Here is a 26,433-nt window from a genome sequence, read left to right on the forward strand (position 1 = left end):
CGGGTGGTTTGGTGGTTCATGAAAGGTGGCAGGAGAAAAGCTTTGGGCCGGCTTTGCCCTCAGAGGGTGGCGCTGGTTTTCTGTTTCCTTTGTACACCTCCAAACTTGACTGGAAAGGACGATAGATGAAAGGAAATTTAGTCTTTAATTATATGCAGCTATCTCCCGAGAATGCCAATATATACCAATTAGTGCCATTACTGGCGACAGGAATCACTTTATGTGTCCATGAAGAATTGGACAGAGAGAGCTGGCGAACTCAGGCCAGTAACAGCGGTAGCAACTTTCCAGCCCCACCGATCTGGCCGGGCTCCAGCTGTGACGAGGAGGAGCTGCGTGGTCCTGCTTCCAGCCTCTGAGCTACCCAGTGCTCCAGGCTTCCCTGGTCTGGTAGGTGTGTGTGTGCTATGGCACTTTACTTTTACAAAGCCTAACGTTGGCTTGTAGATGGAGTACCTGACCAGCAATTTTTTTTCAAGGTGACATTGTGGTGGAGACGCTGTGATCAGGAGGAACGTTTTTTTTGTTCAATGCGTTTTTGTTAGTGACAATTTTGAAAATGTTGAAGCAGAAAGAGCTGCCACACCAACATGCAGTTAAATTGGACAGTTTTGCTTTTCAGGGATTTATGCAAACACTTGTTTGTTTAATCACATCTAATTTAAGGACACGCACCGAGCATTTTGCTTTGATCTATGACTTTCACAACATTCAACAAATGCCACAGGAACAGTCAATGAATGGCGCCTTTTCTCGTTTGGTTTCATGTCTTACCACACATTCATACAACTTTGATGGGAAACTGTAACCGAACCTGCATTTGCTCAGAAAAGGTCACTTTGAAAGCTTTGAAGCACCTTTTAACAAACCTGTCCTGAATTTCAAGTAGCTGACAACACTCGAGATCAGCTGCATTTCTCTGGAGCTCAGGTTAGACTGTGAACCTTTCATACGCTTCCACTGCACACATTTCCCTGTCACAAACTGTGACCCTGAGTTTACGTTCCAGGCTCTGCCTATGTCTTGTGGATGGATGTCAGGAAACAGGAAAAAGTTTTTAGCATCTTTCTTTTCTGAGGTTATATTCAGTATAACATCAAGTTCCAGACCTTTGTTGTCCTAAGGGAAGTGTTCCCAGCTTTATGTAATGAAGGGTATTTTACTGTCTCTTTGTGCCATAGGCAATAATAGCTGGTTGTAAGGTAAAGTCTGCTGAGAGCTTAGCTAATGCAAGGCAGGAATTTGAAACAGTTGGCTTCTACACCAGGTATTACAGATTTACTGTGTACACACTGTCATCTCCACAGGCCTCTATTTCTCCAGGAAAAGGAATTTCCAGAGAGACAATTCAAGAAAAAATAAATAAATAACTGAATGGTTGATCTTCCTTCTATGTGGTTTTCCACGGCTATGTGCAGGGACTCTGGAGCAGTGTAAGGGGATGTATAGGACAGACATTCCTCTGAGAGCTGCTATGTCCAGTGGCAGTAGGTATCCAGCACTGAACTAGGGAACATCAAAAATTCACAACCATGTGAATTCTGGGGAAGGTTCTTACTAAAACCAGCATACAGACCTTTTTGTACTGTCTTTTATTTCCTCTTCCCCATTCTCTTTTTCATTTGCCCATCCTTTGCTGTGCATTTCTTCCATCTCTCTTTCTCCTTTTCCCTGTTCCAGTCTTTTTCCCTGCGGCCTTTCCTCTTCTAATGTTTACCTACCTTAGGTTGGGCCTCTCCTGCAGCTCCTGCCAGGCCGCTGGTTCCTGCTGCACTAAATCAGTTCTTCCAGTCAATGGCTCCTCTCAGTGACTCACAGGAGGTGCAAATCCAGTGGGGCAAATTAAGCATACCAACACACAGGCAGAGTAGCCAGAAGACTTCAGCAGCTAAAATTCAAGTGGGTTCAGATTTTTTTTTCTTGCTTTGATTGCTCAGAGTTTATGCTGAATTCTCTGAGTATGGCATTTCCTATTTGTTTTCTTCCTTTTCCCTGCTACCTTCCCTTCAGCTATGCTCATGCCTGCCAGTTTTTGTATAGTATGAACCTTGCCTGTGTTTTCTAATACTTGTGGGTTTGTGCTTTGCAATATTTGTGCACTGAGGCCCTTTGCTTTGTAGGTGCACTGATTTTTCCTCTGGCTGCTCTCAAGATATGGTGAAGGTTCTGCTTCTGTGAAAGTGAAAAGGGAACTTGTGAGTTTCCTGAGCCTGCAGGGGAACCAGAGAGGTAAAATTTGCAGTAATATTCAGTTGTGCCCATTGCTGTGTCAGCTTGTGAACTGGACCGCATGTAGGTAAAAGGGACATAATAACAGAGGTGAGAAGCATCCCTGCTGATGGTCAGCGTGTTCCTGTTGAACCTCTGACTGGTAGTAGTTACTGAATGGCTTCTCACCCAAAGCCTGGATACAGAGAAGCAAAGCAGTTACAGTCATCTTCTGCATAGTTCCTGCTGTCCATTCAGAGAACTGAAAGCTCTTTGTTGCTGCTGCTCAAGGAGCTCACATTCAGTTTATTTTAGTACTAGCTATTGCTCTACTATGGGGAAGTTCAATTTTCTCAGTGAGGCAGGTGGATTACTTAGTATGTATTAACCCACTCTCACGTGCATATGCTTCAACATCATGGTACACACAGAAGACAGAATTTGCAATCAGGCCCATCCCTGCATCTGAAGTTTGCAATGAAAAGACTGCTGGGGGCTTTGGCCTAAGCTCAGCACAAAAAGACCATCGGGTGGCCCTGGCTAGCACCTGGCTGTGCATGAATTCCAAGTCATGCCTATCACCTTGTGATGCAGGAATTCGACTTGAAATGTAGGCTGAAATCTCTCTTATGTATCATAGAAAAATTCTTTTCACAGCTGCATTTTGTGAATTTCGTTGAAGGAAGCCTAGGCACCAGGAGCATACACAGGTTCTTTCTCAGCATCAGAACACTTGCAGGCTGCAGCCCGTAATGGTTTTCAGCTGCTGTCTGCCTCAGTCTACATCATAGCTACGCCTTGGGGACAGCTGCCTTCTGCATTTATCTGCATGTAGAAGTCTGGCCAGAACACATGCTACTCAGTGCATTCAGGTTTGTTTTTACATTTCTGCATTTAAAATACCTGGCAAACTCTTCTTCCCCAAAAGGCGTTTTGTTACGTTATAGTTCTTAATCAAAGTTCTGTTTCCTTAAGGTTAGCCTGTATCTAAGCTGGCAGAACCTTCTGCCTTCGTTCTGGTGCTTTCACTCCCTCCCTCCTGCTAATGACCTGAGGAAATGTTTTCTTGTCACTGGGACGTCGACATTCAAAGGACTTGCCTGGCCTTTGGTTTTAAGAACACATTTTTTTTGTAGATTTTCAGTTGTTGTCATTTGGTCTTTTGAAAAAAAAAAATAGCATTTCTGTTACTTTGTGCACATATATAAGGGAAGGCCTGATCTTGCAAGACACTGAAGATGCTTTGCCACACAGTGAATTCTGTCAGTTTTCAGGCTAGCTGCTATAAATGTCACAGGATTAATTGCAGAATAGTGCCGAATCCCCTGAGGTGCCTGTTGGCATTGTCCAGAATCATTACTCATTCTCTGCTACATACACAAGGTTATTAAAACATGGTGAGATCGTAGTTGTGTTTGCTGTGTTACTGTTTATTTCCATTCTGCTCTCTCCAGGCTCTTACCCTTTGCCTACCAGTCTGTTATTGTGAGCACCTTTCAGTGGCAGCTAACCATGTTCTTTTCTTCTCCTGTGTGTGTCTGTCTTGTGACACACAGGAGCTAGCTGAGAGAAGGAAGCCAGCCCAAGGGTGGCCTGCTGGAGATCAGCTGCTTGCACTGCACTCTGGCTTGTGCCCCTCACTTCTAGTCAGTGATAGTGGAGTGTAAAAAATCAGTGGCAGACAAGTAAGTAGACACGATGTCATCCTTGCAGATAGGGAGGACTTGCAGGCAGCCAACAGATCATGTATGTGCTTTGAGAATGTTTCTGGAGACAGAGTTACGGTCCAAGAATGTGCAAATGACTGCCCATCCCAGTCCTACGTGTCTGTGATTCAGAAGAAGTGCTAAACCATCTCTAGGCTTGAGTAGCATTCAAATCTATGTGTCTTGCTCTATTGAACTGGTTGGGGGCATTTTTTCTCGGGGAGTGAAGAAGAAACTATTTGAATGGAATCTTTTCCTCAATTTGTCTCTGCTGGAGACTGAAGGGAAGCTACTGAAGGGAAACTGGAGGGAGCCGGCAGGCAAGACTAGGTGGGCAGCCCGGTGAGAGGCTGCTGTGTTGCATCGGGTCCTCGCGTGGCTCCCTCCAGCACCACGCAGCCCATGGGGAGAGGACATCTCTTTGAGTCAGCCAGGAAGCGTGGCTGCTGCCCACTGTTTTCCCAGGGACTGGTGTCCTCAGGAAGTACGGGGTTAGCAGGGCTATCAGCAGACCGCTGTGGTGTGGAGACTTTTTTACGATTGCATTAACATATCTTTTCCTGTTGTTGTGCAGAAATTATGACTCCTAGTGTCAGTGTTGAGATGAAAGCAGAAACCTTTCCGCGTGGAGCAGGCATTAAAAGCTAGCTGTTATGTTAATCATAAACAAAAAAGTGCTGATTGGCAGCTATTTGATTTCAGAGATGTTTGCTCTTCATTTCTTTTAACTCTTTCCTCTCTTCTGCATCATACTGCACTCAGCTACCTGCATGTTGATCGCTGTCCTTTCCTGATGCCTAACCGGGGGTCTGATTCTGAAACTCCCACAGACTCAACTTTTAATGGTACTGTTTGAGAACAATGTGGAGCAGCATGGGTCTTTCAGGTGAGCAATGTGTAATAACAATAATGTTTGTCAGCAGTTGTGAGAGGAGAGCCTCTGCTTGGAAGGAGTGGGCTTTTTCAGGATGTATCCGTGCCATTTTTTAACAGTGCCATGTCAAAATAAAAATCAGTGATTAAAAGTGCACCCTCCTTGTGCTGCTAAAAACACTTTTAGATTATACACGCTGAAAACAGTAAATATTTAATGTACACGTTTACTTTTCCTGGTTTATGCGGAGCTCCCTAGGTCTGACAGAGAAGCTAGACAAATCTGTTTATAGTGAGCTCTCCGGGCTGGCACAATGCTGCAGTGTTTGGTCTGCGAGCACCACAGGGGGATGTTTAAAAAAATAAAAGCGTTCCATTTACATTGGGGGAAAAAATCCTGAGAATGTTTCTATTAATATTAACTGGTGTAAAACCCCAAATTCTACATTTCAGGCCTTAAATATTTCAAAAATAGAGGACTAGATTGTGGTCAGTGAGGATGTGGGGTAAGAAGCTTTCCCTCGCTCACATGGCCAGCGAAGGAGGCGGTCAGGATGGAGTTCTGGTTGAAGAAGAACAGAGTTATTATTGAGATGCTCCCGATGAAGGGCTGGTGTGGGATGAGGAAGAAGAGCTCAGGAGCAAGCCACGCTGTGCCAGCCCCCCTCCTGATAGTGGGTGCGGATGGATGCCTGCACAAGTCTGGCCAGGACGCTAAGAAATGCACTCCCAGATTCAGGAGGATTTCTTGAAGACCTGCTTCAGTCTTGACTGAGGTCTTACCTGAGCACTGGCTTCCCATCTCACTTATACTGACATTAAACCTGATTTGTCTCGTCAAAGTTAATGGCATTAATTAGCACGCGTTAATTAACTTAAACAGCTGACACTGGAGTTTCTGGAGAGCTCCCAAGGAGTGGGGGGCTGCATCAGTATCTCTCTCATTTCCTCTGAAGTTATCTCAGATAAGAAGTGAGTTCATTTTGATGGTTTGATTAAACAGCTGGCTGATTTGTAACTCTTGCAAGAGATTAAGGTAACGTTTAAAAAGAGATTCTTGGAGTGTCTGGCTAGTTTCTCAGGGAAACGTTCTGTTGAAGAAAAGTAGAGTTAGGGAATGGGAGTCTGCACTGTGGTGGGCTAAGCACTGTGTGATTACATAGAGCCGCCTATATATATAAAAATATAAATGTAGTAGTCATCTCAGCACATGAATAAAGCTGGGAGATGAGGTGGGATTGTCCTGCTTTCCCACCACCCAAACCTGCAGAGGGGCACGTTTCCCAGCCACGTGCAGCCCCTGTCCTGCTGACAAGAAGGGCCAGGCCACGGGGGGCAGCCCAGGCAGGGCAGCAGCCGCTTGGTGCCCCAGCACGGGCACCCTGCCTGGTCCGCGAGCTCCTCCTAGACAGGGTCTGGTTTTTCATCTTCCCCTGGGCTATGTATCACTGTTTTCTGTCACTAGTCTTGTGGAAAGCCTGCACGTCCTTTAAGAGGATGTGCTGCTGGGCTGGATGGTGCAGGGACACAGCCCTTCCCTCATGGCAGAAGAAGAGATATCAGAGAAGCAGCTGAGATGCATCCAGGGAGCAGTTGTCACCATGACCACAGGCAGCAGCTCAGGTCGACGCAGAAAGCACTGGCAGGGCTCTGCCTGAGGGGCTCCAGCCCTGAAACTGGTGTCTGGGCATTGGCAGCATGGAACTGGCTGAGATGGGGGAATGAAACTGAGGAAGGCCTTGGAAGGAGGGTTGGGTGACTGCCCAGTAAGGGATGAAGGCAGGGAAGAGCCCAAGGTCGACCAGAGCAAACCTAGAGGTTTGCTGGTGTGAGGCTGCTGTGCTTATTTGGACTTTGGGATGGGAGAAATGACAACAAAGGGAGAGCAGGCTGGCCGGTGCCCTTTGGAGGGGTGGTGGAGAAGCAGGAGGGACTCTTGAATGTGATGGGCTGAAGTAACCATGGTCGAGGAAGAAGCTACTGAGATATTCTTACAATCCAGAGGAGGACAGACACAGGGCAGTAAGCGAGGTGAAGCATTGTTTGGGTTGGGCTCTGCTCACCTTGGAAGGAGGTGTTTGCTGGGCAGACTGGCTATATCCTGCCCCAGAATTGCCCAGCCACAGACCTTGTCGGTGCACCCCTCATGAAGCTGGGGTACCAAGAGGAGGAAACCTCTGCTAAGCACTGGTAGTACAGCTACAGCACTGGGGGCCATTGCCCATCCAGAGGAAGAAGTGGTGGAAAAATGCAACTCTTTCTTTGCACACTGAGTTAGAGGCCACGTTTTGGTATGGCCTGCTTGCACCTCCTCGTTGTGCCTTAGTTGCGAGCAGGGATCCACACAAAACCAGCAGTCCTAGACCCAGACTGAGATTCATTGATTCCAGAAGCAGCCCTGGCCTGAGGCAGCCTGCGCTGCTGTGGCTGCTCCCCCGTGCCCTGTTCCACCGCTTTTATGACCTCCCCTTTGCTGCTGGAGTGGCACACAGGTCTGCAGCAGAACAAAGAAGCCAGCCCAGGTCTCCAGGGGGTGGAAACCCAGCACATTAACCCACTGTGTGACCTGGCAAAGGCTTGTGACTCTGGATTTTATGGTAGGATACCTGCGCCCAAGTATTGCACATTTAGGAGCGAACACAGTTGATGCACAGTCAGCTCCTGAAGGGCAGCTGGCATAATGACAGTAGGCTTAAAAAATGAATGAATTGTCAGCTTCAGTCTGAATGTCACCATCATTTTAATGCTAATGTGCTTTTTCCTCAGCCAGCGTCCTGCCTGAATGTGGAGCACAGAAACATCGCAGTATTTATGGGATTTTAACTAGATTAGTTACAAACCTATAAAGCAAAGAAAGAGACAGTTCATCCAGTATTGGGGAGGGGAGTGTTAAAAATGCCACCTCAGATAAAATATTATGGGAGTTGAGTAACTGTAAATAAGAACCTTGCCTATGAAATAGCTTCTTATGTGAGCTTGGGATGAGGGCCAAGAGAATGTCTAGGGCTTGGGGAAATTTATTAGCCCAGATCAACAGGATTTCTGGGACTTGGGAGATGGGGTGGCAAAGAATTTGCTTGCTGGAGTCTGCACTTCCTCCATTCATGCCTACAGCAGGAGTTTTACTTATAAAACTTTCAAGATGGCTCATTTGCATTTTTTGAATTTTCTTGGTTCTCGTTAGCAGCTGCAGTTCTGGCCTGGGACCTGGGAGAACTGGGTTCAAGCTCTGGGTTTCACAGCCTGCCAGTGTGGTCCTGGGCAAGGCAAGCATCCCTCTCTGCTTGAATGCCCCATCTGTGCAGAGGAGACGTTCTGTGCCCTGATTCACAGGGATGGTGTGGGGGTGTGCTGAAGACCGGAAGGCATTCAGATGCCTGAAGTAGGGCTGAGAGGACTGTGGATGCTTACTCACGGATGGCAGGAGCGTGTGCGGAGCAGCCACAGCACATGGGGTAATGACCTCTGTGGGAAGAATGGCATTTTGGGGACGATGGGTCTTCCCTTTCATCCCAGTCATTTTGTCTAATTGGTCCCAGCAGGGATTCTCCCTGCTCAGAGACTGCTCTGTTTTATACCCTCTGCTAGTGCAAGCCACCTGTCTGACAGTGTTGTTGGTGTCCAGATGATATTAGGGTCATCATGGCTATTTGTTTGCTTAAATAAAGGGCATGTGCACATCCAGGGGACCCACCACCCCTTGTCTCCCCTTTTCATCTCCCTTATTCCCACTGTCATCCTTCTGGTGTCCCAGCCTGGCTTCCTTATTCCTTACTTGTGTTCAGCTTTCTGTCTGGGTTCTTCTAGGTCCTGTCTCCCTTTCTGCGTTCACTTTGGTATTTCTGTCTCGACCTCTTTTCTCACTCTCACGGTTTGTCCCTGTTTTATTTTTCTTGTCTTGTTTTCTGGAATTTGTCCTTAGCCTCTCCTATGTATTTCCCTTTTCCTCTCTCGTGTTCCAAGAGATTTTTAGTAAACAATATCTGTATCCTATTCTGACTCACTCTCCACTGATAGTGGAAAGAATTGATCACGCAAGCAATGCAAAGATCTTCCATTTGAGTGTGCAGGGCAGGTCAGGATGACCTCGCTTCTGCTGTCAAGTGAAGAGCCATAGGGTCTAATTCCTCAGTCCATGCTTAGTTGCCAGCTTATCTCACAGGCAGCTAAAACTGTTCAGTCGTTCTTAGGGCACCCGCCAGCAGACACACATCTATTCCTTGGCCATGCAGCCTGTGTGCATTAGGGGTGTGCTGCATTGTGCCGTATGTCATCACGCTCCCGTGTGATCGCCGCGAGTAGCACATCAGTGGCTGTTGGTAATGTACTTAGCCAAAGTGTGGGAAAAGTCTCAGACTTGAACTTAGCTTTGTATTTCTATGCCATATGAAACTCTTTGAATGTTTGTCCTTCCCTTCACGTGGCTGCTGCCTGCTCTTGTATTGCATTGACATATGTGAAACCTATTCTGTCCCCTTTTTAATATGCTGCTTACAGTATAAATGCAAAAGCAGACAGTGCTTCCAAAGAGAAATGAATGTAGTTGTGGTTGTTGTTATAAATAGTGCAAAGGATTTAGAAGCTATTTAATCTTTCAGGCAAGAATCACAAGTGTGCTGTGTAATATGATCTTAAAGCTCTCATATTTAGCATTGAAGTCTTCCTAGTTGAGATGGGCCAAGTTCACTCATTAGTTTGGCTTCAGTGCAGGATGAGGATGCTCTTCTCTTCATGGGAATGAGGCTTAACCTCCAAAAATGCGGTATGCTAGATGATGTGCCCAACCTGTACATGCATATAGTGCAGTTATTCAGGGAAGTCAGGAATTTGCAAGCGCAACTAGCCCTTTTGCATGAAGAACTGTGGTATTTCAACACATGAATTTTTGAGGTTGGTTCCTAAAATCAGTACTGCATTTTTCCTCCACTGGAATGAAATACAAATATTTATTTATTGACAGAGCTGGAGCTGATCGTTTTCCCTGTCCAGGTCTGAGTTGTCTGTTCCATCAGATGAAAACAAGTAGTATTCTGACTTCTTCTGAAAATGCGTTTCTTCATAACTGGCTTAAAAACAATTAGTGCCTGCTCTTTGCCAGCCCTGGTAAAGTGCTATATGTGTGTATGTGTATATGTATATCAAAAGGGGCTGAACGCCCAGAAATTCTCTTGGCAGCCCTGCTGTCTGGTTAGAAAAGGAAGTGAGCTACAAAATTTGAACATTCAGTTCTGAGACTTGAAAGCTTTCTGGATTTTATTACTGACTCAACAGGGTTTTCATTATGCATGTGGCCAAGAGGAGAGGTTTACGCAAGAGGAACATATTGTAGTTGAATATGTTTGTAATTTTACACATTGTTAAATAATTGAGATAACTAGATGTCTCCTAAATGAACAAAATAAATGAAGTGTTAGCAGCACTGTCACTGTGGCACAGACAAGGAAATACAAAAGAATGGCTTGCCCCCCATCTGAAAGCTGATTTCCAGTGCAGAGGGGTCCTGATCCAGATGCTGACTGACATTTTGCAGTAGATGTGAATGGGAGCCAACTTTTCTCTGAGCATATCTGGAAGTGTCTTGCTGACTTTCAGTCTCTTCTACTCCAGAAACTTTCATCTACAGCTTGATTTTTTTTGTTTGTGATTTTTTTTTCCTGCTTTTTAGTAACAGTGCTATTTAAACAGCAGTTTGAGGCTAAGCTTTTTTCTGCTCTCATTTTCATGTTAGTTTTAGGAAGGAAAATATTTCAAGAAGCAGATTATCATGCAAGGAGAGAAGGTGTTGGGTGCATGGACTAAGCTGTAAATGCAGATGGAGGCTCTGGCCTGATGTCCTCCTGGTTGCCTCCTTCAGCAGGGAATGTGCTCCGTCAGGTCGCACCCCATGTCATGCAGCTCCACCACAAACCAGCACCAGTGCTTGAAGTCACAGCAAAGTAAATCCTGTCCCACAAACAACATGCCCCTGGCTAATTTTGTGCTTGTTCATGTGGAGGGTATTTATTCCTCATTGTCTTAAAAGGATATTTATATTTAAACCTCTGTGGTCACTGATGCCGCACAGTCTCTTTGGCCTGCTGGTTCCCCCTATGGTTTTTGAATCTATTGGATCGATTTCAACCCACCATAAACACAACGGAGTTTCAGGGAGATGAAATCACAGGCAGAGTCCAGGAAGGTGAGCAGCCAGGGGGCTGAGGGAGGCCCTGCGGGAGAGGTGCAGAGCACCCCCACTGCAAAAAGTGCCTGCTTGGAGCTCCTGTGCGCCTGGGACACTGGAAAGCCCAACCGCACAACATGGGTCTGTAGGAATTAAAGTTTCATGAGTCCCACTGCTGACAGAAGTTGTTAGCTACTCTACCAGGGCTTCCAAGCATTTGCTTTTGGTCAAAGGGACAGTGGGCAGATGTCTGCCCTGAGCCACCCCGAGCTTCCACCTCCTGAGGGCCTGGATGGGTCATGGGGCTGTGCCATCCCGCTGAGCCCAGCCTGCCCCTTGGGTGCCACCCTGGCTCCCATGCTGCGACACCCAGCTGGATCTTTTGTGCGTTTGCTGGAGATCTTACTGACCAGGAGAAATGTGGCATTATAACAGGGCTGTGCTGGTTTGTTTTCATGTCTCCTCCACAGAGGGAACAAGCCAGAGAGGATGTTTTAAACGTAGTGCCTGGTCAGGGCAGTGTGGGGAGCGCTAGAAGCCAGGGATGGTCTGGCAGCAAAATAATTTCCCCTTTTAAAACCACTGAATAGCCCTTGTTTCTCCACGCTGCAGTGGGCTAGCCGGGCCGTGCAGCCTGGGCTCAGAGACGTGGCCTGGTCCTGGCAGCGCTGGGCCCATGCTTACCACAGCCGCCTGTCGGCGTTGGAGGAGGCCGTACAGTGAAATACCCCCCTTTTTAAGAAAGTAAAAAATAAAATTAAAAAGATAGCCTGTTGGGAACATTGCTAGGGAAAAATTGTGTGAATGCTCGAGCAGCTGCTGTTCAATGGGCAGTAAGGCTCGAAGTGCCACCAGTACGAACAGACACACTGCGTGAGGGTTTCATGGTGCCAGCCGTGCTGCCAGGCCTTGCTGCACAGCCTGCATCGCGCTGCACCCTGCCTGGCCCCCGCTAGCTCAGCAGCACCCAGACACGCAGTTGTCCGAATATGGGATATGTCTCCAAAGCTGTGCTCTAGTGAGATCACCTAGCGAGGAGCCAAGCTCCTCTGGCCCGCAGGTCAGTGGGTGGGAGTCTCCCGGCCTTCCTCCACAGCTGTGTTTCTGCTGTGGGGAGCTGCCACCTGCACCTGTGGTGCAGCAGGTTCCTGGGGATGGGGCATTTTGGGAAGCAGGCACTGGGTGCAAGCAAGGCAGCGGGCAGGCATCCGAGCAAGGATGACTCGAAGGAATCCGCAGAGCTGGGAGGAACTGGGACAAAATGCCAGCTCAGTCCTGCCGCGTTCCCTCCCCACCTTCCTTCCTCCCTCCCCTGTCAATGGGCTCCTTCTTGCACCAGAGGGGAAGGCAGCGCTTCTATATGAAGTCCAGTCTGTTAAAAATAAAACGATTAGGGAGAGTTTTACCTCCGCTAAGCCCACCTGTCAGTGCTGGTAGCTTTATTATCATAGTTTCCAACATCTTCCCAGTGTTTTTCTCTCCTCTGTTGCTGTACACAGAGGCAGAGGAAACTTGTCTGTGCAGAGGAAAAAGTGAAGCAGACTTTCTCAAATGTTCATAAACAGCCTGAAAAAGCTTTACACATTGATCTCTCTACATTTTAGTCATCAGAGGTCTTATTTACAACTGCAGCTTGCTTAAAAAAACAAGCCAACCACAAGCACTGTAGACCCTGCACCTTCTGTAAATACTGATCATCTGTCTACCTGAAGAAAAATCCCCCCAAAAAATTAACTTCTAAACCATATTTTGTTTTCTTTGTTATTAATTATTTCTTTAAATGTGCATATTGTCCTTTGGAGAAGATGGCACCATTAAAAAAAGCCAAAGTAGTGTAATAACTGGACTAGTACACTGTGCACGTTGCCTGGCCTCGTTCCATGATGCTCATAAATATTTGAACCCTTTGCTGCATTAATTCAGTATTCCTTCATAGCGAAGCTATTAGCCAAGAAGGGCTTCAGCCATCTGAAACCCCACGTGATAGGTTTGATGCTTCATGTAAGGATTGTAGGGTTTGATTTTTACTTATTTTTGGCAAATGGAGACAAGTTGAGGTGAAGAAAGTGGTGCTGCCATGCTGGCACAGTGTTAGGTAACTGCCTCTCCTTGGCAGGGGCTGGCAGTGCTCTCCCCTCAGCCACTGCCAGCCACACTTGATATTTCTTGTTTACTTCCACTGTATGAAGGCAGAAATTGAAACAATTTCACCGGAGAGGACTGAGGCAGGGTAAAGTGGGAGCCTGGAGCAGGACACAGGCCTCTGATGGGCACTGCGACGGCACAGCAGGGAGGTTTACACAGCCTCAGCGTGATTTAGAGCAGGCTAAGGCTGCTCTCAGTTATTCAGGCTATTAACAAATCCTAGGAAGTACCATCCCGGTGTTTGGGGTTCAGCCAAAGCTGCCTCCTGTCCAATGTGTTACTGGCACATCCCCTGCCCAACCACAGTGTAGGGGCCCCTGTGGCAGAGCATCAGCCCCGGGCTGGCTGCACCAGCTCGTCCCTGAAACCCCCTGGTGGGGAGGAGGACACGTGTGTCCTCTGGAACAGATTTGTTCCAGTTGGAGGAAACAAAAAAGGTCAGAAGCCACATGGAAACAGAAACATAGCATCTCTTAAAAAAAAAAAAAAAAAAAAAAAGGTACAAGGGTGAGGTGATCACAACATGTTTGTAATCAGCAGTCACACTGAAAAAATCCATAGTTGGAGGCCCAGAGCAGAATTATATGCAAGTGTTTTATTTCATTAGGAAAATCAACATCTAATCCATGCGGGAAATTGTAAACTTAGTTTCCACAGAAGTCCTGTTTTTTTTATTTATTTATTAGTTTGTTTGTTTGCCATCATACTTTTATTTAACTAAAACAATGTGTATTTAAGTTAAAATATGACGCAGAAGGTTCAGGGTGCCATTTTATAAACAATGGGCTGCAAGTTGTCAAAAAAAAATAAAAAGACAAGTCTGGCACACGCTGAATCCATTCCTTTCTGTGGAGGAAGAAAAATAATAATTTTTTTTCCCATACAACTGAACTCTTTCACAATCTGCATTGCTCAAAGCTGGAGTAATTGCCCTGAGCAGCAGGGCCATTGGTTTGAGACCTCGCCCTCCCCTCAGCAGGCTCCTACAGTCTCCTTGCCTTCACACAAACAGCTCCAGGAGCAGTGTCTGCCCAGGAAAGGAGCCCCTCGTGCCAGGCTGGGTCTGTGGCTCTGGCTGTGCAGGCAGTACGTGAGGCACAGGGTCTGTCCTGGCCTGGGTGGGAACATGCGGCTGAGGAGCGAGCATCCCTTGGGACTGCCTCAGAGGGCATCATGGGGTGGCCGGGGATGGCCCCATGGTCATGCGCTGGGCTAGCTTCAATACTGACTGAATCCTGATACAAGGATAACCATTTTTCCCTGCCAAATTATAGTGGGCAGCATCTTAAACACATGGAGTGCTTTTCCATTTGGGTGAGGTAGGCTGCTCATGATGCTGTTTTGGCTGAAGGTTGCTTACATGCCTCAGATGCCTAAAATTAGTTGTTTTACAGCATTACCGATTACAGACTCAAGATGGTGATACAAACAGTACGAAGTTTGGCTCTCATCTTTCTGGCTCATGTTGGCTGACAAGTTAATCTTAAAATAGCAATTATCTAACGGGGAAAATCCCGCAGATCTAGGCAATTGGATTATAAAAATAGCCACTGTTACTCGTAAGATTCCCAAAGTCATTTTTGGACTGTGCTCTTGCTAAGTGTCATGGACATATACCTGTTATCAAAAGAAGGAAGAAAAGGCTGGCAAGAATTTCCCTTTAATCTGCCTGGCATCAGTAAATATCTGCAGGTCAGCAAAAGATGTATTTTTAGTTGTAACCACATGAAGCAAGAAAGCCTACACTTGCCCTGTATTTTTCCATGAAAGAGGTGAAGTAATTCAGGGTTTGTGAATAGATCACTGTTCATGGACCTTCTTTTTTGACCCCAATTCCCTTTATATAACAGTCTTCTGTTCTTCCTGTGGATATGTTTTTTTGCCGGAAAGTTATTTTTGGAGTGATGGTTTATAATTGATGTTAAAACATGCAATAAGGCTTTTATACATATTCTGTATGCTCACACTTACTTTATGTAATTGCCACCAAAATTCATCCCATTTGCTTTCAATTTGCTTTCCATGTTTATATCTACTTTTGTTTCCTTCCTATTACAAAGTTTTTTTATTAAGCCACATGATTGGAAAGCAAGGATTCTCTGTCCAATTCAGATTCTAGCACTGCAATAATATCTATTATGTTAGTGCAAAAGAATTGATGTCTTAATAAGTGAATTGTATTACATCATCTACATTGGCTTGCTCTTTTTTTTTTTTTTTTTTTGGGGGGGGGAATGCTAGTGAGCTATTTTAGAATATTTATATGTACTCAGAAAGACAACATAATGAATATATATTTAGGACTTACGCTGTTTCCCATTAAACCCAAGAGAGGAGGGGTAGAGCAGGGAAAGAGAATTTTTTTCTGCTCAGTTTGTGGTGACCTAAATCTGGCCTTCCTACAAATAAAGACCAGCAATCCCAATCTTAAAATACCTATGTACTGTACAGCTGAAACTTGACCAGATAGTGACTTCATAGCATGATGCCACATTGTTATTACGTAAGAGTGCTCTGACTATCTGAGTTCCAAGACACTTTCAAAATCTAGGAGTGAAAATACTTTCTGTTAGAAGGATGGAGACACTGAAAAATTTTCTTGGGAGGGTGATGTTGAATAAGGAGTGGGTTTTTTTTGCAACCTTTCTCTGCTTCGCAAAAAAAATCTATTAAGGGCAGTTTTGCTTAGGGAACACATGTAAGATGTGTTTTTGCAAAGGTTCTTCTTCTTTACTGTAAACTGTACCCACACAGGGATGGCTGCCAGTGTTATCACATGTTCCTGAAATCTTTCTTAGGCATACAGTCAGGTTTGCCTTATGTTTTGGGGGTGTTGAGCGTATAGGTTTTCTAAACCCAGTACAGGCCCGATCCTGGAAATGAAATGCATGGAAGGCTCTGTCTTACTCCTAGTCAGAGGATTGCCTCATTTGAATAAAATTAGGTTCAGTAACCCACATTTGAAAAAGCCCTCAAAGTTTATGGCGTGGGTGACTCAGCCTGGGGGTGGATTGTGCTGGGGCTCATGTTGGTTTTCTTTAAGGAGTATTTTTATCCTCATTTTGTTTCACAATTCATGAGCTTTTTTGTGAATGAGATAATCTGTTATTTTCAAAACTACAACTAGGTACTTTTTAGACGGCTGATTTTATGCCATTTTTGGTACCAATTATGTCTTTCCTGTAACCCATTCCAAGGTCTGAACAGATACTCTCGAACATGTGGTAAAGTAATTTTGTCTCTGAAGTGTATATAGATCATTGCAGACTGCATCCCAGAGCAGGTGTCCATGGATGGGGATGACCATTTTCCATCTGTTTGTTTTATTCTCTGGCTTATTTGTCACTTTTAAGTGATTACTTCAGTGACAGAACTCCCAAAGTATGCATTACTGAATTTCTATTTCAGCCGGAAAGCAAGATGATAGCTCTTTGGCACGCACACAGCTAAGGAAAGAAGAATATGAACAAAGTGAGGCTTTTAGTTCCGGTATCTTTGCGCCTTTTTTTTTTTTTTTTTTTTTTGTAAAATAGCCTTGTAAGGCTTAGTAAGGAGCCTCTACTAAGGCAGGCTTGGCTGTGAAGCTGTGAGGTGAGAGGCGAGGTGGGAAGAGGGACTGGGAGAGGGAGGGCTGGGTCAGCATTTGCCAGTGCCGAGCCCATCAAGGCGTGGGCTGGGGGCTTGAGGATGGCTGGGGGCTGTGTGGGGCTCTCCCCAGCCAGAGGAGCATGGAGCAGGGGAATGGAGGGGTTGCCAAAAAAAAAAGGGAGGGCAGTGAGCGCTGTCTCAGTCACCCCTCAGTTCAGCCCAACGTGTGCATTCAGCTAGACTGACCACAGGGAACTGTGTTACAGAGCGCTGCTTCAGTCTTGGCTGCAGGTCCTGGGTCAGCTAATAGCATAAGCTTTGTAATGTATAAAACCTATATTTATTCCCCTGCTTGGTTCTGTTTAACTATAAACACTCCACAACGTTACATAAATCCCATCAGAAGCTGAAGTGCTGCTATAAAAACGTGGTGTTATCAGGGCACACCCCGATCCCTTGTCCCTAAAGGCATCTGGTGCTCCTGGGGCGTCGGTAAGAAAGAAGCAAGTGACCAAAACAAGCGTGTATCAGGTTTAAGGAGTGAGCTCTGGATGAAGCATGACACATCCCTGAAATTACCGGGCTGCGGGTTAAGACAAGCCCAGGCAGGCCACTAGGCTGGCCGCTCAGTGCTGCATTTCCAGCATGTGTGTTAGAGCCGGGAGATCAAACGGCCAGGGGCTGGAAAGGAGCCACTCTTATTTTTAGGGCCCTGACTCAGCCTGGCCTGGCACGGTGATGGCAGGAGGTGCCGCTCAGGGCCGTGGCCACAGCTGGTTTTGGACGAGGAGCAGAGCGGCCGAGAGGGGCACCAACTCGCCCTCTGTCCCGGCGCATCTCTTGCACCCGGGGTGGCGGTGCCGCTGTCACAGAGTGGCGGGGCTGCCGGTCTCTGCCCCCCTGCCCGTGACTTCATGCTCTACATCTGCTTGTGGAGGTGTGATTTTTATAAATCTTAGAATTTGGAAATCGCAGTATAAAGGTCAGCCCCTGTTCAGCCACCTTCTGTGTGAGCCCCTCCAGTGCCCCGATGCAGCCCCAGAGCCGATGGTGATCCCCTGAGGTGGGAAGGAAGGAGACAGACCAGGACCTGGGCCTGGTGGCACGCATCCAGAGCAGCCACATCTTCTGCTGGCAGAGCAGGGAAACGAAGAAGCTGTGTTCCTGGCACACTGCATGCTCTGAACGGATGGCACTGAGAGAAAATTCACCCAGAAAGGTGTTTGCACAAAACACCTCCGAGCCTTTCAGGCATTTTTTGAGGTGGGGACAGGAAGGCATTGGGGGAAAAACTGTGGGTTGGAAATGTATTTCCAACTATTTTTAAAGTAAACAAATTCCTTTTGAAGTTGTGGGCTTGTTGCATAAATTGTGCATTTGACAGAGTAAGTAGTGGGATGTTATGGTAATTACTAATGTCCCTTGAATATTTGGTTAACCACTGTATGTAATCCCACATGCAGTAGCCTTTCCAGGGAGAATTTAGATTTACCCTTTGGGCAGGATTAACTGTTAGTCTCTTGTTTCAGCATCTTTTCAATTATTTGATTCCAGCACAAGGAGTTTTCCATTTTGGGAGAAAAAAAGAAGAAAAAGGTGTCCTTTGGACATCTGACTTTTTAAAAAGAAAAGAAAAAAGTTCCATTCTGTGCCTAGGCACGATGAGCTGTGAGGTGACTGCTTGGGCCCTGGGGAGGAGCAGTGGGAAGTCTGTCCGAAGGCTGGAGACCCCAGCTCTGTCGCAAAAATTGATTTTATTTCTCTCCCCCCTGGATCCAGTGAAACATACAGAAAATGCATTAGTGTAAGGCTGAACTCTGTGTTTCAGGTCAGATTCTTGCAGAGATATTAACATTTGAGAAGGTATACATCCCTAATCCTCTTCTCTGACCGGTATCCGAAACACCCATACTGCCCCACCCTGTCCCCAGATATTTTTCTTCAGCCTGTTATTTTATCCTCGCTTTCCTTGTAAGCTCTTCCTAGTAAAGTCTCCCTTGATTTACACCCTGGAGAGTGCACACACGCGGCCACATAACATCACGACAGGAAGGTGACCTACAACCTCTCAGCTCAGTTTTCTCTGCAGGGAATGACACATCCTTGGGCTATCGCTTTGTGAGTTAGAAGAATTGCCAAGCGGTACAGGATCTCTGTTCCATCTTGTCATTTACCTTCATTCATCAGATACTTCCGAGAAGGGTGAATCCTTCCAACCCAAACAGTGTCTAGACAGATGGACACTGCTGGGCCGAGGAAGACTTCCTTCCCTAGGCAGGAAATTCTTCAAGCGTGTGTTTAAAGCCTTGTTGTCTTCTGTGGGATTTCAGCATGAGCTTGGAGATAGAAGCATATGCAACTAGTTGATCTCTTAAATCAGAGGGTTTTGTATATGTATTAAGTACAAAAGTACACCTGTGCTTTCTGAGGAATTTCTAGTCTGGGCCAGATTGGCTGGATAGGGTCTACAAGTGGTATCAGCACCTCTCTGCCTAGCTGCACAGCATGCTTTCATAAATTTTATTTGTATCCAGTTGTTACCCATTTTCAGCTCATTTTTGTGTGGTTGGGATGTTCGTCTAGTTCGTCATTACTGTGACAGGGCATGTCTTACAGTTCCTCTAGCCAGAGCTCCATGGTGGTGTGGTTTGTGTGGGCTTGGAGCACTCTTTGAATCCTGCCTCGCTCACTTTCCTACTGCTGAAACTTCTACTTTCCTGATTTCCATCGCTGTGGTAGTTTCTCATACACGCACTCAGGCATCACTGGCTCTGCTCTGATATCAGAGTAGAAAGCAGACTCTGTAACTGCTATCTTCAATACCTTCTGTTTTAAAGACAGTAACTGCAAATAAAATCACAGAATCACAGAATTGTCTAGGTTGGAAGAGACCTCAAGATCATAGAGTTCAACCTCTGACCTAACACTAACAAGTCCTCCACTAAACCATGTCGCTAAGTTCAACATCTAAATGTCTTTTAAAGACCTCCAGGGATGGTGACTCCACCACTTCCCTGGGCAGCCCATTCCAGTGCCTCACAACCCTCTCAGTAAAGAAGTTCTTCCTAATATCCAACCTAAAACACCCCTGGCGCAACTTTAGCCCATTCCCCCTCGTCCTGTCACCAGGCACATGGGAGAATAGACCAACCCCCACCTCACTACAGCCTCCTTTAATGTACTTATAAAGAGTGATAAGGTCGCCCCTGAGCCTCCTTTTCTCCAGGCTGAACAATCCCAACTCCCTCAGCCGCTCCTCGTAGGACTTGTTCTCCAGACCCCTCACCAGCTTCGTCACCCTTCTCTGGACTCGCTCAAGCACCTCCATGTCCTTCTTGTAGCGAGGGGCCCAAAACAGAACACAGTACTCGAGGTGTGGCCTCACCAGAGCCAAGTACAGGGGGACGATCACCTCCCTAGCCCTGCTGGTCACACTGTTTCTGATACAAGCCAGGATGCCGTTGGCCTTCTTGGCCACCTGAGCACGCTGCTGGCTCATATTCAGCCGACTGTCCACCATCACTGCCAGGTCCTTCTCTGCCTGGCAGCTCTCCAACCACTCATCTCCCAGCCTGTAGCGCTGCTTGGGGTTATTGCGCCCCAGGTGCAGGACCCAGCACTTGGCCTTGTTGAATTTCATCCAGTTGACCTCAGCCCATCGGTGCAGCCTATCCAGATCCTCCTGCAGAGCCTTCCTACCCTCGAGCAGATCGACACACACACCTAACTTGGTGTCTCTGCAAACTTACTGAGGGTGCACTCAATGCCCTCATCCAGATCATCAATGAAGATATTAAAGAGGACCGGCCCCAGTACCGAGCCCTGGGAGACGCCACTAGTGACCAGCCTCCAGCTGGATTTGACTTCATTCACCATGACTCTTTGGGCCTGGCTATCCAGCCAGTTTTTAACCCAACGAAGCGTACGCCAGCCTGGACTATTAGAAGAGGGTAATAGTTAGAGGGGTGAACCAGGTTGGGAAGCTTTCTGGCAATGTCCCTGACCCTGGCCCCAGGGAGGCAGCAGACTTCCCTATGGGTAGGGTCAGGCCGACAAATAGGGCCCTCTGTTCCCCTGAGAAGGGAGTCGCCCACAACAATCACCCTTCTTTCTGTCCTGGTGGCGGCAGTCCTGAGGCGTGGAGTCGACTTCCTCGTCCTAGGCATCCTCCTGGGTAGACTTTCTACCTGTTCCTCAGCTACTGGTCTCTCAAGCTGCAGGGCCTCAAACCTGTTGCATAAGGGCACCTGGGAAGGTGGGGCTGGTGGGGGAGGGCATCGCCTGTGATGTTGAGCAGGGACCTGTTTCCATTCCTTCTCAACTCCTAGGTCCCCTGCCTCTGCCCGACAGCAACAGGGCAGGGGGTTCACCCCCATTTGGGGTGTCTCACCCCAGTACCTGTCCTTCAGGCCGTGCAGAGAGTCGCTCCACAAGTCTATCTCCCACTCACATTCCCTGATATCCCTCAATCTCTCGACCTCCTCCTTGAGTTCTGCCATGAGGCGGACCAGGTCATCCACCTGCTCGCACCTCACGCAGTCTCTTTGCCCCCCACAGGTGGTAGCAACAGGCTCAGGCACTCCCTGCACCCGGAAACCTGAACTGCTGCACTTTTGAGCAGGCAGTCGGTCTGGGTGTGTACAGACTTCCTAGAGAGCACACTGTGCCTGGTGTACACCATTGCAGCTGAGCTAGCGGTAGACCGCCGTTAGAGGAGGTGTTCGTATGGGCAGGGGGGAGCGCTTTGCCCTGCCTGTGCGAACTGCCGTGCTAACTGCCGTGCCACGCCCTAAAATAACATGTCACAGCCAACAAGAAATTTCTTACCCACAGAAATCCTTATAAGCAAGTTAAAGTAAGATCTTAGCTCATTGGAGTACAATTTGAAGCTTAGGAAAATGTCAGACGTTAAGCCTTTGTGCTCTCCTGTATAAAATAAGTCTGGGTCTGGTTTCCAAAAATGACATTAAATACAAATTAAATACATATTTCACTAGAAATGGGCCTTTTTATAACTCGCAGAAGTTACAAGAACAAACTTTGGCCAGCTCTCAAATGTAGAAACCATAACAATAACTGCGATGCATTTTTGGATGTAGGAATGGGACAGCTACATGGCATGAGTCATTTTATTATTTAGATCTATGCAATACAAATCCAGTAGCATAAATATTTTACAGTATGTATAATTTCTTGATTCATCTTCCATCTTTAGCTCGCATGAAGTCTACTAGCTTTGGCCTTTTAAGTTATTTACTACTAATCACACCGTAGAATAAACCAGACATAGGAATTTTGTAGTTCTCAATCCGCATCAGTAAGCATTTATCAAATACTAGAAACAAACATTGCAAATTCCATTCATTTTCATACTGTTTGGCAATAGAAATGGCCTTCCCTTCCCCGTGGTAAATTGCACTGCCCATGGATTTGCTGGGTGCTCTAAGCGAAATTCTCTTATCGATGACAGCCCAAGTTTCCTGGTCAGGGATCTTAACAATCCAAACTTAAGCAAGGCCAAGAGCTGACTGTTCCCAGCAGGACTGGGGACAGGGAGTGGGGGACAGCAGCTTCGAGGTGTGCGCAGGGGTGCAGAATGGGGTGAGCAGGGCAGCTGTGGGCTGTGGCTTTTTCCTCCTCGGATCCCCAGTGTGCAGGTCCGTCCTGCCGGACCTGGCTGCAAGCCCCTGGGAGAAGGGTTGGGTTGTTTTCGCAGTGTGACATGATGTCCTGAGAAGCTGTTGCAAATAACTGGGTATTACTTTGTTTGCATTGCGAGTGGTCTGGCGAGAGTGAGTTTGAGGAGGGATTTAAAAGAGAAGATGCAGTAAGCTGAGCAGAATTAGCAAAACATTTCCTTATGGAGAGGTGGCAGAAAATAAAGAGAAGAAAACATTGCTCTGGGAGGGCCTGAAAGGAGTATCAAGGATGTGTATATGAGAGCAGTACCGGAGTCTGAAGGGACCAGGAATGGGTTTTTAAAGTAAGGGCAAGGAGCAGATGTGCAGGTCAAAACATTGATCCTGAAGCCAGAGGGACCTAGGATGGCTCCCACCAGCTTTGGGTTGCTCCAAGAAGCCCAAACTTGACAAAGAAGTGTGAGGAGCTCCAGTTTTGAGGGATCCTTGAGTCAGACGACTTCAAAAGCAACGCTTTAGCAGGCTGTAGGGGTGGCTGAGTGCCAGGAGGGCAGGAGGGACGCTGCACTTGCAGCCCAGTGCAGATGGCCAGATCAGAGCTATCAGGAAAGTTGTAGAGAAAGAAATATCAGAGACTTGATGCATTTGGGGAGGACTGAAGGGGTAAGGAAATGAATGCACCAGAGGTCATGTGATGCTGAAGGCTTGTGTGGAAGGAGGAGCGGTGGCACTGCTGACTTGGATAGGGCAGGAGGAAGGGGCTTCAGAGGAAGGTGAGGATTGAGTCTGTCCTACTGCGAGCACTGCACAGAGTCCAGTGCTACCCAATGCCAGTTCGAGCGCTGCTCTTCATTCACTGCTGCCACCTTGGTGGGGAGCCCCCAGGACACAGAGACCTCTGCAAGGACCAGCATAGCTGCAGGTGCTCTGCTGGGTGGGGAGGGAGGAGGACGGTACACAGGGATGTGGGCAGCTCCAGGGGCTGCTGCTGCAGCTGAGAGCATTGGTGAGAGTGACTGAGGGCTGCTGCTTCCCACTGCCTCCAGAGCAAGCTTTCTGCAGTGGTTGTTGGTTTCCGGCCATCAAGTTAAAGCACCAGCTCCAAAAACAGTCATAAATCTTTAAAATATATTACGTCTCTTACGAGGAAGCAATCCTGTGCTGCTCTTTCTAAATAATTCTAACTTATTTCCATAAAAATCATAACTTTACAGTAAAACATTAGGGTTCAGGCACACTTGTAAAGGAATTGGTCTCACCTAAACTGGTGTGCACAAAACCCATCTGCGAAGGAGCTACACCTTTTGCAACAGACATCCATTTTGTTTAATATGAGACAGGCACATCCGTACGCCAGCACCAGGCTTACAGGCTCCTGGTCAGATGGTATGTTGAGCACCCAGATACTCAAAAGTTAGGAAGACTCAAAAGAAAATAATGCAATGATTTCTAAGCAGTTCTTGATTCCAGGTTGGGTGAAGTAAGCTCTTTTACATTTAAATGCCATAAGCTGCTGGAAGAGTTTGAACTTCCCATTATGTTTGGAAGAGAGCTTTTGCTTTTTTCTGTACTTCATGTTACTCTCTTATTTACAGCTGGCTCTTGTCTTTTCTCTGCAAGGCCTCTCATTCATGAGCAGATCCTTTGCGTGAGATGCACTGGATGGTGCTGAGTCTTTCCTAAGCCGACCTGTTTCAAAAGTCCCAGACTGTGCTGTAAGCTCCTGCACCAAGCTGTAGCTGTGAAAAGTACCCCAGATGTTCCTAAACCTTTTCAAGAGCTTCTCATCACTTTTTCCTGTTTTTGTTGTAGAGTCATTTGTTGTAGAGTAGCATTTTATGGGTGCAGTGTTTATCAAGGTGGTTCATTTGTGATACGTTAATTAAAGTTGCTATTTGGGTTTGCCAGGATGATTTTGTGTAACAGGTTTTTGTTATAAAAAATGCTGACCTTTAAAGTCCAAAGGCCGTATTTATGAATGACTCATCTGCCCTCAGAGAGGCTGAAGATTACAGTACACAAACAAAAGATGAAACATACTTCTCCCATGTAACTTTTTGAGAAAGCAGTATTTGCCTATGGCATTCACCAAGGGAGCTTTCCCTTTGTGTGCAGGATGAAAATGGGGCAGGCTACAATAAAAGGCATTGTTGGTCCCAGCATGCAAAGAATGATGATCCAAGAACCAAAATAATAGAAAAGTGTTGGGAGGGAATTTAGTTCACAAACATGTCAGGATAGCTTCAGGCTTACTCAAGTTTTGATTCAAGCTTCTCATTCTTCTTAAATTCTTTCCAGGCCAAAATGAATTAAATAGTTGCTAATCCTCAATCACGCAGTGTTTCACTGGGCTCAGTGGCTGAGGACGGCCTTGCGGGGCAGCGATTTCAGGCTCCGATTCCTCGGTGACAGCAGACCCCAGGGAATGGTGCAGTGTGTACTTTTGTGCCATGATTGGGATCTGTCCCTTCAAACTCCACCGCTAAGTTCTCTGCAGGAGAGGCCTTTGTGCTGTTAGTCCTGGAGAGCATCTGTCATGATGGTCGGCAATACGACAAAGTTTTGCAGCCGATGTGTATAATGGGGTATAAGCTATCGCCTCTACAGAGCTCGTTTCCAGACTAGAATATTGCCTGACATCTGCACTTTGGAAGCATTGAAAATATGAGAGGAAAACCAGTCTTCCTGTGCTGTACCTAGATAGATAGTGCCATCCCCAGACTTAACTCAGATACATAAATGTATAAATTGTCTTTTTTTTTCTCTTGCTATCAGGATGTTGTCCAGTTGAAATGATAACTCTGTTAGCAGTGAAATAACAAGGATAACAGTAAAACCTTTCCACATAAGACTTTTTCCCCCCCTAAACTTCTTTTTAAAAATAATGTCTCCTAAAAAGTTCAGAACATGTCTTTTCCTCCTCTTCGTTATCCCTAGTGAAAACTCATAGGGTCTGATGCCAGGAAGGAATTTGCGGTAGCAGCTCTGTGTAATAACTCTGTAATTTATGTCCTACAACCCTATCAAATATCACTACAAACCATGTTCACAGTGCTGCAAATTACACAGCATTCACCAGTGTGGGAGATGGCATGTTGCCTGTTGTGAGAGATGATCCCACACCTAGAAGTGACTGGCAGCTTTTATAAAATAGCCAGGCATCCCTTTTGTGCCTGGCTGGTGAAGGACAGATGGTCTTTTTCTTCTTCAAGGAGAATTCCCATCAGGCTTTATTTGCAATAGTTTTTGTGCATATGAATTATTTGTATTAAAGGAGAATGAATATAGTGTTTATTTGCAAACTAAAATGCATCTAGATGAAGTGAAGTTATTAACTATTTCTTGTACCAAAAATAGTTCTGGTTGTTTGAGGTTTATTTTTTCTCTGACAATGGAGATAATTTTCATTATCTCTAAGGCACCCCAGTGTTTGTCTGGCAGCAGAAAGCCATTTATACCTGCCTCTAAGGCCTCACTGCCCTTCCAGAGGGTTGCAGCAGACACAGGATAAATGAGAAAAAAAAGGCATAGGATAAGTTAATATCCTTAAATGTTTGTAATGTTTGTAATAGTCAGCCTTCCTCCTCCTGGGAAGTTCGTATGTAGATAGGAACGGCCCAAGGGGAAGGACTGATTCCCTCTTACCCTTTCTTTTCTCTCCTCACCTTTGAAGTATCTGGTAGCTTATTTATTCTTTAGTGAATATAGTTGAACCCTGTTCAGCTAATCTTGTGGATTAATAAAAATGATCTAGCCTCTGTGCAAACACAAGGTGATTTACACAGCACAATGGCTTGAGCATTGTGGTCTTGAGCTGTCAGGCTAAGTGGGGTGGTATTTTATCTTTGACTTTTTAGAGCTTTTAGAGCCCTTGCTCTTGGCTCCACAGGTACTTAATGGGTGTTCCCACTTTAGTTCCTAATAAAGTGATAATCATGATGATAAAAGAAGAGGCCTGAGCTTTTAGTGGCTTTTTTTTTCAGTGTGCTTTGCACAGCTTCACTAATTGCATTAGATTCAGATCTGAATTATTGAAGGCTTCTAAAAAAAAAAAAAAGAAAAGAAAAGAAAACATGTTTTGGTCAAGGCCAATTAGGAGGCGTTCCTGGAAACT

General features: G+C 46.2%; 1 protein-coding gene across 1 annotated transcript in view; it reads left to right on the forward strand.

The window, feature by feature from the left end:
• DDAH1 (dimethylarginine dimethylaminohydrolase 1) overlaps window positions 1-26,433 on the forward strand; it is a 92,451-nt gene that overhangs the window by 1,213 nt on the left and 64,805 nt on the right. The gene's annotated exons all lie outside the window — the stretch shown is intronic.

This window comes from Anas platyrhynchos, chromosome 8 (genome assembly GCF_047663525.1).
Source record: "Anas platyrhynchos isolate ZD024472 breed Pekin duck chromosome 8, IASCAAS_PekinDuck_T2T, whole genome shotgun sequence".
In the NCBI taxonomy this organism is placed as follows: Eukaryota; Metazoa; Chordata; class Aves; order Anseriformes; family Anatidae; genus Anas; species Anas platyrhynchos.